At 49.5% G+C, this 13,210-nt stretch overlaps 1 pseudogene; it reads left to right on the top strand.

Annotated features, from left to right (window-relative positions):
* LOC130157027 (hydrocephalus-inducing protein homolog) overlaps nucleotides 1-13,210 on the top strand; it is a 69,181-nt pseudogene that overhangs the window by 17,136 nt on the left and 38,835 nt on the right.

Here is a 13,210-nt window from a genome sequence, read left to right as displayed (position 1 = left end):
TCAGGCTCTTGCCCCTTTGCAAGGCAGCTGCAGGCGCCACAGTTTCCTAGTCCAATGCGCCGCTCGTATCACTTCTCTCTGCCTCCTTTCTCAAAATTCCCTTGGCATCAAGTGTAACCTACCAGCTTTCACCTTCAGTGCATTTTTCAGCCCATCTCCAATGCTAACCTTTCCTCTCGGTCAGTACTGCGAGCTCTGCTCTTGCAGCGGGTCACTTCATAAGGACATTCCTTGCCTCTTACAACTTTATCTAAGGACTTGTATGGTGTATTTTACTCCACGGCAGAGCTCTCAAATGAATCCACGGGGCCAGTTCAGCATCCTTCTGCTGTTGCTTGTTCAGAACTCTCCCTTGCCGTGGTATCTACCAGAAAACATGGACACGTTTTGACTCCTCTTTCGTAAAGGGGGTGTGTGTGTGTGTGTGTGGGAACCCTGACACCAAAGCACTCCCCATTATGCAGCTTGGCTCTGTGCCTGTCCTCCCCCTGCATGTCCATACCCAGCTGTTCACTGCATAGTGTAGTAATAAAAAAAAATAACAATAGTATAAATATAAAAAGTCTTTTCCTGCCGTTCTCATTGTTAAGGCTGGGTAGTGAGTTTCTTCTCCACGGCATTCACGGAGATAAATGTCATTCCAGTACATTTCAGTTGAAAATGGTGCCTGGAAGCAGATCTCAGTGCAGCACTGCCTTTTCCTGACGTTACACTGTGCTGTGCTGTGGGTTAGAGAGGATCTGTCTGAGAAGGTCCATTTAGGAATGTCCCATTAAGCTCTGGAAGCTCAGGAAATGATCCTACATGGCACAGTGCCAGGAGCCGCCTTGCATCCCTCCCTGCAGTACCCATTATACTACATGGAGGTGTGGGGCTGGAGAGTTACCATGGGATGTACAGGGATGTGACAACAGAGCCTACGTGCAGGGAAAGAGGGAAAGAGAGAGCTTGTGAGATGCTGGCTCTGTGCAGGATTTTTTCAGTATGGAGATGGAGTCTTGGATGCTTTGACCTAACAGACTGTGTTTACTGGAGTGGTTACAGTGCTCGACTTTGGCTTTTATACCATTACCAAAACATTATGTATGCCAAGATTAAGTGATCTTTGGGGTTTTTTTCCTGCAATAGGTCTTAGTTGACAGAGGGGGCAATTCAATCACCAGTAATTTTACTGTCGGTCTTGGGGTTGGAGGCAGCTTTTAATGAAATCAATTCTCACAAACTCAGATGATTTTATAATGCAAATTAAGGCACCAGAGGAGTAAAGGGGTTTTGGTTGTAGAAGAGAAACATATCATGGGACGAAGTATGTTGCAGCCTCGTTGCACGCTGCACTGACTAAACGTATGGTTCCAGGAGGAAAGGCAGCGCGGTAGTCGGGAAAGCCTGAGCCACAGAACTGTCAGTGTTGTTCACTTGTCAGTTGGTTGCTAAATTGTCAGGAGTATTTTGCCCGTGGTATCCTCATGGGATTTAACTTTTGCCCAGCTTGGGGAGCTGATGCCTGGTGAAAGCAAGCAAGATGTAAACGCCAAGGCAGATCACAATGAAATTGCTTACTAATCTGGTGTTGTTCCCTTTCTGAAGGGCAATTACGGGCAAGATCTCAGCAGGTTCTGCTGGGAAGGTCTCCCTCAGATTGGTGCGGCTAGATGAGTTTATACAAGCTGGGGATTGCAAGGCACCGCTGGGAGATCTGGACCTTTGAAAGTTTAGATGTTGTACAACAAAGCAAACGTACAAATGGACGTAGTTGAAAAGCATGTCAGAAGAAGAGCTATTAATAAACCTCCAAACCTTATCTTTCCTGTTTTGTCAGGAGCAGTAGTTATTCATTACAAGGGTAGATCTAACAGGACAAGAATTACCGTAAAGAACAGCTCACAATTAATGGCTAAAAGGCCAAAGTTGAGCCTGCCAGCTTCATCTGTTGGCAGTGGTTTTCATGTGGCTATTAGTGTGTCAGGGACGTTTCCTTAGCATCTCTTATCTGTAGGCTGCAGGGAACAGCTTAGTGATGTGGACTGAAGTTCAGAGTTCAGGTGAAGCACGGACCTTACATCCCTCTGGGTCTTGGAGAAGCAGGTCTACGTGAGGGATACCAAGCTCCTGCTACATCAGGAACCAAGTTGTCCTGTGGGTACAGCGTGGGGTGGGAGGCAGGAGGTGCGGTGTCTGACTTGTGCTCTGTTTCTCCGTCCTGAGAATGAGTCCTGACCTCGGTGGGATCCTCTTCTCTGGTAATTTGAAGATGTGAAGGTATCTACTTTCTCGGGCATCCCCTGAAGTCATCCTCAGGAGTGTCATTCCCATCCCAGCTATCTGAGGGCAGGGGTATGCAGACATGGGGATGGAGTAGGAAGGGCATGGGATGGGAGGTAGTGCTGAAGTGTGGCCCTTAACCGGCAGCTTTTCTGTTCTGGCAATGTTTCTGGTAAAAACAACAAACTAAAAGAGGTGGGGGGGAATTTTTCTGTGCCTTTCCCACAGCAGGCAGTGATCCCCGCCAAGCACCAGCAGAGCCCTGCCCAGTATAACCAGGCACAACCCCCAGCGCAGGTGCAGGGCCATGTAGAGCAGCCCGGTTCTGAGGCTGGCGGCGCCTTGGCTTTCCTCCTCCCTCTCAAAAGCCTCAGGTCCAGCACGTGAACATTGCGGGCCCAATGCTTCCCCGTTAGTCACTGGCGATGTTCTTGCTAGTCGTGATGGGAGCAGGTCAGGCCTCCAATTGCATCAGTGTCTCCTTAATGAGCAGGAACTCCAGCAGTTTCATCAGCTGTCACTGCTTCCATGAGCGAAGCGAAGCTTGCGCATGGCTCCATTTTTTCTCATTATTTCTGTGGGCTGCACTCCCCAATCACTGTAAAACTCTGCAGAAAATATTTTTAAGGTGACAAATTGACCACCAGCAAAGCACTAAATCCAATAACTTTTGCTTTCTAAGTGAGGCTGTACAAGAGCCGCAAAGCCCAGCTGCTGTTATGCAGAAACATGTTGCATCTGACTTTTCCCTGAGCATTAAAGGACTGAATTATGTGTCTGTCAGCTGAGAGCTGTTTACCTGGCGACAAATCATAATTGCTCTTGTTAAATCTAAAGTACACCGACACATTTTCATACTATTTCCCACACATTGCACAGAATTTCTCTAGTAGGCCAAGCAAACAGTTACCAAGCCTGGATTACAACCCAGAGCCCCAGACTGCATTGCTTGTGAATACGCAGAAAACCTCCTGTTGAAGGTGCCTTGATATGCTCCTGCTAGCGGTGCTTCATTTAGCTAGAGATTTAATTGTTCAGGCTGTAAATGGGATACTCCTTTTGTGCCTTGTTTTCTTGTTTCTGTATCACTCTAATCTGCCTTTGCACTCGTACAGATTTTTCTTTGCTTAGAACAGCTTTCATTGAAATGCTGATAAAATGTGCCCTTTCTGAGGCAAACCCAGGATGCTTTCAAGGTAAAAAAAAAAAAAAAAAGAAAGATAGATTAATTCTGCCATTAAAGTCTAATTATTCTCCGGTCATTCAAGAATAAACTTCTGTTCTCCCTGTCTGATTTCCAGGCTGTAATCTCACTGGGACAGGTATTGCCTTGACATTTGCATCTCTTGAGGTTTATAGGTGGCAGGAAAAGACGGATTCCTGAGGAACTCAGTGTCAAGTTGTGCATGCAAATAACTCTTGCCATCTCCGTGCCCTTCAAAAACCCTCCTGCGATCGTATCGCTAGCAGTCAGACTCTTGAGCCTTGCTGCAGAAAACTGGATGCAGGGTATGGGGGAGACGAGGTCATTTTATCGCTTAGGATCTTCTGAGGGCTGGAGCTCTTCAGGAGTTGGGTCGGTGGCTCAGTTCCTGGCCCTGTATGTTCTCTTTTTCTGCTGCTGACTGTGGTTTCTTGGCCCCTTGCTAATACAGGTGAGCTGGAGTGAGCTGGACGGCAGAAGGAACGTAGTCCCCAAAGGTCCCACAATAATCCTGATGTGCCTCTCCGTGTTGCAGCCCTTTCTCTGTTGATGCCTCTGCTGGGACTCTTGGGATTGGCGATGCCATGCAAGTAACGGTGGACTTCCACCCAGAGAAGACTGGTGATTATTCCAGGCCCCTGACAGTTCACTATGACACAGGTAAGGTCTGGGCACTGCATGGTGCCCAGTCTCTGCGTCCTTCAAAACAGAGACCTTTCAAAGCAGAAAAATGTTAAGCTTGCTTTGCAGACTACTTCTAAAACCTTTTCTTTCAAAACCTCTGTATGTTTCGGTGCTTAAGTGAGCAGGTAAGGGGCAAAGGCTGCGTGTGCCCTCGTTCTGTGTGGCTGTGTGCCGGTCTCTCCCTGGGGGATGCTGGTGTCGGCTGGGTGCTCTCCACCCAGCACCCCCCATGACTGCCATCTGCCATCATTCCCTGTTGTCCCGGTCACCTTAATTGCCTCTCCAGGTGTATCTCCCCTGTCCCGGCTTTGCCTCAAAGAAAAGTGACAAATAGTTGGTGTTTAGGGGGCTTCTAAAGTGCATCCCCTCAAGCAGGAATGAGGTTTTTTGGAATCGGGTTTTGCTGGGAGTTGCTGAGTCGGAGGCGGGAGGAACCTTGATTCTCCGTTACGGTGTGCATATGCACGTGTGAAGCTTCATTCCTTGGCGGTGCTATGTTTGAAGCGCGACGTGGGAATGCGTGCCTCTGTCAGACTCGCTCCAATGCCGCTGTCTCTTACACATCTGTCCCCTGCACTGCTTCTACGTTGTTTTGCCGCAGAGCCTTGTTCTTTCTTTTTGCCTTCTCCCACAGCTCACGACATCAGGACTAATGCAGCCAGGACTTGAGGGCTCTTGGGATTTGGCAGGAAGAGCTCGCTGCCTCCCGAGATAGGTGTAACATTTATATTAGGCTAGGAGAAGCTGAGGTCAGGCCACAGAAACACCATCAGCTTTACGCTTCACTGAAGAGTAAGCGGGGAATATCTTTAGGAAAAGGCGCCATGTTAGAATGCTTCTGTCGGCCTTGGCTCAGCAGGGGTGTGTTGTGGTGCCGAACGAGGCGCTTCCTCAGTTGCGTGAAGGCACTTGGCGTGTGTTTCCTCTCGCCTGAGAGGGAGGTTTGGTTTGTCCCTGTTCCTCAGCGTTGGTCCTTGGAAGTGTGGTGTCCTAACCGAGGGGATACTGTGTGCTGCTTTAGCCCGGCAAAGAGCATTTTAGTTGTCTTGGGTTTGTGGAAGTTACAAGTGCTCCTGTATCTTCCAAACACTTATGTAGCCTCACGACTTATTTCAGCTTTGTCTAATGTTTTCCAGTTATTGACATATTCACGGAGAATGGTTGATGCTCACTCAGAGGAGCTTATTGTTTTGGGTAACAGTTTCTAGGACGGGTGACTGAAATATCAGCTAGGGAAGCACAAAAACGTGCCTTATTTGTATGCCTATACAGAATCTATAGGATAAAATTCAGAGGGCTAGAATTTCTCTGGGGCAGATGAGCAGTGACAGTGGAGATTAGGGCCGTAGGGTTTATACTTTGTGACGGAACAGAGTGAGCGAATAATTAGGGCCAGGATCTTCGTGGCTCGCTTTGAAAAACCTGAGAGTCTTGTTCTTACTGAAACAGCTGGTTCCCCCATAGTCAATCTTTGCAAAAGTGATTTGTGTGGGTAGGCCACGGGGATAAACTCTCTGCTGGCTCTGAGATGGGTGTTTTCCCAGGAACACGTGCAGCTCCCTGGGAGATGAACCCAGGATTTCATTCCTGCCTGCCAGTACAATGTTGCAGTTATTTTGAAATAAACTACGAATTGCGAAGGAGAGCAAGGGGATAATGAAGGGATTATCTCTCTAGCTTTGAAGCGTACAGGTAAGTGAAAGGCTGCTGAGATGAATGGCTAAAGTGAAGCAGAAACGTGTAATCAATCAGTCTTTCGAGGTGTGGTGCAGAGTTTATTGCAGGAGTAGTGCAGAGCACCAGACAGCGTTCCCTGACCTCGCGTGGCGAGCCCTGGCTCATGTGTCCGGCACCACGGCAGGCTCCCTGTGACGCGCGTACAGAAAGCAGCCGGGTTGCTCTTTCAGAGCCACCAACAGAGTGTTTATTAAGAAACAGAAGTGCTAAGAGCAAAACAGCAGTTTAAGGTGTTGGGAGGCGTTTCCCTCGCTTGGCTGTGTATCAGTACTGACTTGCTCGCAGGCAGCAGTCGTTCTCAATGGATCACACCCTTCTTAGGGTGACTTACGCAGGATCAGGTGAACATTGCTTAAATTTCTGCTGAAGCTGGGTCAGATCTGTCCCTAGCATTGCTTAAGCAAGCATGGAGCTCTTCCATGTGAACAAGTCACAATTTTTCCCTTAGCGTATGATTTGGTTGATTTAAATTGTGTGTCTTTTGGGCTGGTTAGGAGCACAGGTACTGTCCCCTGGATAGACTGTGTGTGTGGTGGCGGTTCTGTTGCTACAAATTTATGGATGAGTGTGGAGAAAATGTTTGCTGCTATGAGCGTAATGATTTACAATGAAAACTTGTCCTTCAGTGCTTTACATGCCTAAACTCCTCCTTTTCGCCTGTGTACATGTGTCTGGGTGTGAAAAATCCCAGCTCGTACTGAAATGAGGGTGACTTGGGATGTTCTGGGCTCCAGCATATCCCTGTCCAGCACCTTAACATCAGATTATGGTACTTGAAAGGGTTTCTGAAACCTGCGTGCGAAGCACTCGTACAGCTTTGGAAAAGGTTTCAATACCACTGAAAGTCCTGTCGGTCACTTGGCCTTTCCCAGATGACGTTCAGCCCACCCTGTGTGGACCGTGTGGATGTGGGAAAATAAGTTTATGGAGGTAAGTCCTAGTCTCAACCAATCCAGTATTCATAAAGTTTCGATATTCTTTCAGCTGTCAAGTCCTGCTCAAGTGAGATGATGCCCAAGCTGCTTGCCCTGAGTGCTGCTGATTGTACACCAAACCCAGTTTGCTGCAGTAACAACATTTATTGCAGCCTGGCAGCGTAGCACCAGCTTGGTGTGGGAAGGTGAGCTTTGCTCAGGGACACGTGGCTGAGGAGATGCATGACGGGTTCCCAGAGGTGTGCCAGAGGTGCAAAGCAAATCCACCAGTCCAATGCCATCCAAAACAATAACGTCTACGGCAGGTGCTCCATGCAGGTGAAGAAGGCTGCCAGAGACAGGAGGTGCCGGCGAGATGCTTGGAGTTGTGGAAGGAGAATTGCTTCTCTACTCAGAGCTCCCTAAATGCTGACTCACATTAGGCTCCTGTCTCCAACGAGTACTAGTATAGTATGATGGGTGGTCTTCAAGGTGTAGGACCAGATCCTGTGCCTGTATGTGGGTGCCTCCAGTGCCCACTGGCCCTTGTGGCAAGGCGCTACAACACGCTTCTAGCCCAGGGGATCTGTGGTGCGGTATTGAAATTCCTCTGTGCAGTTTTTCCCCATCGGTTGCTGCATCCCTTGGCATCTCTTTGTCAGCACAGAAAACTTCAGTAATTAGCAAAGCACCACTGAGCTTGTGCGTGGCCGACGGACGCTATGTATTGAGATGCTTTTATTGCTGTCAGTAATAAAAGTAGTGATGCGGATGGCTCTCTTTCAGTAGCTCTGTGAGTCTAATGCAGAAGTAAAAGCCTGGGGCAGGATCTCACCCTCTTTGAGGGGGGAGATCAGAACCCATACCCATAGGAGTATTTTAGGAGACAGCACACCCAAGAGGAGGCAGCCCTCAAGCAGAACTGCCTATTCCATTACTCTTCTGTCTCCCCTTGGTTCAGAGCCCCAAAAAGCGGTTTCCCCAGAAGAGAGGTAACGTGTGTGGCTCAGGAGTAGTTCTCGGTGGTTTTAGTCCTGCTGGAAGCCTCCAGCCTTGTGCTAAAAGCCTGCTGAGGAACCGTCTAGGTGTTTGGCAGATGAATACCCTGTTTTCCCTCAACTTCCCACACAGCTTGCAGGAGGGCTGACAGCTGCTGAGCAGGAGCTGTGCTAAAGCAAATCTTGGCTTGTTTGCTGTGGATGGCAGACCCAGGCTCAGAGCATCCTTTGTGGTTCTGCACGCCCAGGGCACAGATGGGGGAGTTCAGCCTCGGCTCCTCAATTGCTTACTTCAAGGGCAGGTAGAAAGTGCGAGCAGGGTCTGATTCTGGCTCCGTGGTTGTTAATCAGAGTGAGTTTTCCTGCGCTGGCTCAGTTCCTGTCCCCGTAGGAAGTGGGTGAAGTCATGTCTCCCCTCCTGAGCCCTGGGCAGCAAAACTTGCTCTGTGCCAGATTCAGGTTATTCCTATATGGCAGGAGGGAGCAGCTAAATAGGCTTCTTCAGTGCAGCACGCTGGGAGCTGGATGTGGAGCGGAGCTTGCCTTGCCCTGGGTCAGGGAGGGGTCTGGCTGCCTTGTTCCCCCGCCGCTGAGCTTTGCTGCCTGGCCCTGGAAGCAGGGGGTCCCCAGCACCGTTTTCTCCCCATTGCTGCTTGCTAGGCGTGGGGCAAATGCCAGCAGCCTCGTAGAATCATAGAATGATGGAGGTTGGAAAAGACCTTGAAGATGACCAAGTCCAACTTAACCCCGGATTGCCAAGCCCACCCGTGTCCCGAAGCACCACATCTGTGTGTTTGTCAAACGCGTCAGGGGTGGTGATTCCAGCCTGCAGCGTGGAGAAGCAAGCCCTGCCGGAGCCGTCTCCTCCCTGGCAGGCTCCCGCCAGCCCCCCAGTCCCGAAGGCTGGCCAGCAGCTGCTGCTTAGGCTGCCCGCACGCGGGGGGCTGCTGCAGGGGGGTTTGGTACTGAGCACCGGAGAGCTACTGGGATGTGTGGTTTGGGTTGGTCAGTAAGCGTGATGAGCTGGCCTCAGATCTTCCCCTTCCTCTAAGCCAGCACCAACACTTGCACGATAGACAAGATCTCCTTAGGGCAACGTAAGCATAAAAAATAATAACAAAAGAATTTCTTGGGTAGATCTGGAAGAACTGGCTGGGGATCACTGTATTTAGTGCGGCAGCAATGCTCAGGGTGGCAGGGGATGTCAGAAGAGGATCTGGGTCTTCTGCCCTACGCAGGACGGCCTGAGCCACTGCCCTGAGATGCCTCTGCCCTTCTCGGTCTAACCACAGGCAGCTTCTCTGTGCTGCAGCAGCCTCTGGAGCTGTGAGTGATAACCGCCAGCTTGAGAAAGCACCGAGGTTTCATCACAAATGGGGGAAAATGAGGCATGAGATCACAGGAAAAATCAAGGCATATGAAACACGATTAATTAGGGAGCTGATGTGGAGCTCTTCAGTCACCTGTGGCACGACAGAGAGTTTGGTGTGGTGTGTTAGAGCCATTTGGGTTTGGTGAAGATGACGGTAACTACAGAACCGGGTGTGCTCGGCTGGCAGCAGGGCAAGCACAGCCTGTGCATCTCGGCCGCGGTGGGAAACTGTGGTAGGGGCTGCATCGCGTTGCAAATGGGCCGAGGGGAATTGTCAGGGGCGTTGCTGACTGCTCAGCTCCTGCACAGATCAGCATGGGGTTCCCAGCCGGGAATGTCGGTGTGTTGGGGTGCTGAATCCCTTTCTTCAGCTGAAATTGATGCTGGGCTTAGCTGGATCAGCTTACGTTGGTAAATGAGGCCACCTCTGCAAGGGCTTGGCGGTGTGTTAGTGGCCACTGTACACACGCAGGAAGCTCATTAAATCCCAGCCCTACGTGTTTATTGATGTTTGAGGCTGAACGAGTAACGGCAGCACGGATGTGCCATCACCTCTGGGCATCTCAGCTACTCGCAAGAGTAAAACATTACCTTGCTGTGATATTAGTCTGTGGTTTTGTGCAGACTTTGGAGAAGACAACCACCTCTGCATGCCTCTCTTCTCTTTCCTTTAAGAACCCCCTTTCTACCGAAGGTCTTGTCATCTTGCCAGGCTGGCACTACCATCAGTAGCTTCCAGGAACTTGTTTGAAAACAAAATGAAAATCCTATTGACTTAGCCTCTAGATCAAGCCTTTTTCTTTGTCTTTTCTCTCTGCAAACCCACGGATGGATGTGGATAGGCAGCAGGGTTTAGCTGAGGTTCAGCCCTTGCTGTGTTGCGTTTCACGTTCCTGAGATCACTCAGGTTGCTGAGCCCTCGCGGTTTGTGCTGACTCCAGCCGGAGCGGAGGAGGCTCAGGACTTGCCTGAGCAAACCCTCTGCCTCGCTGCATCTTGACCGGAGCTGTGCCTGTGTCGTGCAGGGTACCAGGGTGGGAATGCCAAAACCATTTCTGGTTTTAACCTTGGTCTGGTGTGAGCGTTCACAGCGGCTCTGATGTCGCAGTGTGTTCGGTTCCTATCGAGCTAAATTCACGGCAACAGCCCCATAGCTTCTGGTGGCCACCGCTGTGTGCCACTGCTGGTCAGGTCTGTAGCTCTTCATCGCCGCGCAATTCTCCGATCCTTCAACACCAGGCAGGCTGGTAGTGGCTTCTTACCAGTGCTGGGAGGTGGGGAAACCTTCTGCTTCCCTAAGCAGCAGCCTCTCTTGGCTCCAAAGCTTTACTGTAGTGCGTGAACTGATGTAATTATTTCCGTTTGTGTTTAGTGCTAGCAGATGCAGACAAACTTGTTTTGTTTGGTGAGTTTTTAAAGATCTTGTTTCCTGTGTTATCCTAAGGTGTAAGCCAGGCTCTGACGCCGTGGTTATTACAAGAGGCTGCTCCAGCTTTTCCTTGGACTGCCAGGCATTTAAGAACTTTGCAAAGGGATTTTCCTTTCTGCTTGCCTCAGGTCGTGGGTGCATGTTGTGCTTTTCTTCCTTCACTTGTGAGAATTCCCAGCAGGATTGGCTAGTTTCTGTTGGACTTTTATGTTCTTGTACGTCTGCTTCAAAGCGAGTGCAGGGTGGCATATACTGTAGGCAAAAAAAGGTGTAAATAGGAGTTTGTGCAATTATATGTTGACTTTGCATCTTAATCGTAGCAGTGCTGCAGCGGACTGAGGATTGGTAACTAATACGTTATACAAATAATTGGTTATATAGGCTTTTATGGTTCAAATCAATTAGATTGATGGGTGAGTATAATTGCTCTCCAAAGTGTTCCTTTATGTCAGATCAGCTAACAGTTAACAACTGTTTCCTGTCTTTGTTCCCCTTTTCCACAACTGCCTGTAACAATGATTTTTCTTTATATATACTGTTTTAGATAAGGTTGTTAAATTTCTTGCAAACAGAGTATGGCCTTCGCCCCTCTCTAGGGCCTTCTGTTTCAAAGCCGATGGTCTGTCGCTTTGAGGGTAGAAGAAGAGGAATTAAGTTTGTGCTTCATTTGCTTGATCGTTTTTTTTTTTGTTAGTCATGGCTTTATATCTCCCAAACTATGTAACACCCCTTCTGACAAAAAAGCTGCTAAAGCAACCCGTGGCGTTGACTGCATGAGCACGGCTTGGGGGTGGGTGCTCGGAGGGTTATTTGGAGTTAAAAGTCTCCTTTTGGCTCTTTTGTTCATCCCCAGAAGCAGACTTCCATGTGACGCCGCCTATCCCGTTCTTAGCCTGTGAAGGATTTCTGGGAGAATGTAGTTTTCATCTCTTTGCAGGGCATCCTGGACTGCAGCTTGTCTCTTCTATCATCAGTGGAAATCACTAGTATGTTCTTAGGTGCCATGAACCCTGGATGCGTTTCGGGGCAGAACTGAGCATTCATTAGTCTCCTTTCCTGGTGGATCAATCAGCGTTTGCTGAGAAGCAGAAGAGTAGCTTGAAGGGGGATTGATTTATGAAGTGGCGTATTAAGCATGTCTTTGCCAGGCAATCAGAAGGAAGGTTCCTGCCCTGTCTTTCCCCGTGGGCCAAAAGCAGTGTTTCAGTGATCAGCAACCCCAGCGTATCATGGCTGTAGTACCAATAATGATTATATATAGCCCACGGCATCCTGGATATGCGGCAGCGCTGTCTTGTGTTATCCAACAGTTTCATTGTCCTTTCAGTCCATTCTGCGAGGCTCCTTCACACTGGGCAGCACAAAGGCTCTGTGCTGGCTCCCAGATATTCCTGCGCTGGAGTATTTCATCCCGTAAGAAAGCCAACAGCCCTTCCTAAGCACAGTGCGGAGGAGGTAATGGGGAATCCTTTGGGTGCTCCATTACAGGAGGATGCACAACAAGGAGCCTGGTGGAAAGCAAGGTGACTCCTAAGTGCAGGAGAGCCGTCTGAAGAGCCTGCGACCTGTCCCGTAGACGCTGTGGCTGGTCATTGCTCTCCATCTCCCTTTTCCTGCCCATCTGTTGTCTCACGGTGGCTTGCAGTGCTCTGGGGTAGCAGATCCTTTCCTTGCGATGGGCTGCATGGGCTCAGAGGGGGCTTTGCTGGGGGCTTTAGCTGTTGACAGCATCAGCTGTGGCAGCAGTGATGATTAGGGTGCCCTGAGCTTTGTTGTAGCCTGGGCAGTGGTCCTGTAGAAACCCCTGTGCTGGCAGCAGTTATTTAATGGTGAGGTTTATAAACAAGCTGCTCCTAGGGCTGGAGTAACTAGCACGATGGTTTTAATGATGTCTGAAGGTAGCTCATGAGCACTGCCTCCGAGAAGCACTTAAAAATGACTGTCGCTGCCCTGTGTTTTGCTCTAGTGCTGGAAATACGAGCATGGGGACTGACAGGTGGCCTTTGTCAGAGACCCAGCACACTTTGTAGGTGATGCCATTAGCTTCCTGACAGCAAAACAGCTCAGAGCAGCGCTCCTGACTCTGACCGAGGTAGCTCTGTGGGAGGTGCAGCCAAAAGCATATGGTGGGGAGGGCTGGATCCAGCCGCAGGGGACTCCTCTCGCTTTCCAGAGATCGTTAGCCTGGTGAAGTGACTCCCTTCTCCGGTGGTGAAGTGGTACCAGCAGACCTTTGCATGCTGTTTGAAAAACCAGAATATGCTGGTGATGGTGAGGCAGTTGGGTATCGTGATAGTAGCAGGAGCAAAAGAACTGCTCAAAGGGTCGATGTGGAGGTACAATGACACTTCTGAGTGAAGAGCTCGGCTTTCGTTGCTTGCTTGTATTTTCAGTGAAAAAGCAGCAGGACCTGTCTCTTTTAGAAGAGGTGAGAGCCAGGCATAGTTTTCTGACAAACTGGGCAAATTAACTTAAACTTGCTTTCCCTGTTACCCAAATATTCTGAACCTGACTGTCATGCACTCCTAGAAAGGTTTAAAATCCAAATTCAGCGAGGAGGGAGTTACAGGGATAGAGGGAGAATATTACGGTGAGGACGAAAGGCAGCAG

The sequence above is a fragment of the Falco biarmicus genome, chromosome 11 (assembly GCF_023638135.1).
Source record: "Falco biarmicus isolate bFalBia1 chromosome 11, bFalBia1.pri, whole genome shotgun sequence".
Taxonomy (NCBI): Eukaryota; Metazoa; Chordata; class Aves; order Falconiformes; family Falconidae; genus Falco; species Falco biarmicus.
Note: the sequence above shows the minus strand (reverse complement) of the source record. Positions and strands in the feature narration are given on the sequence as shown.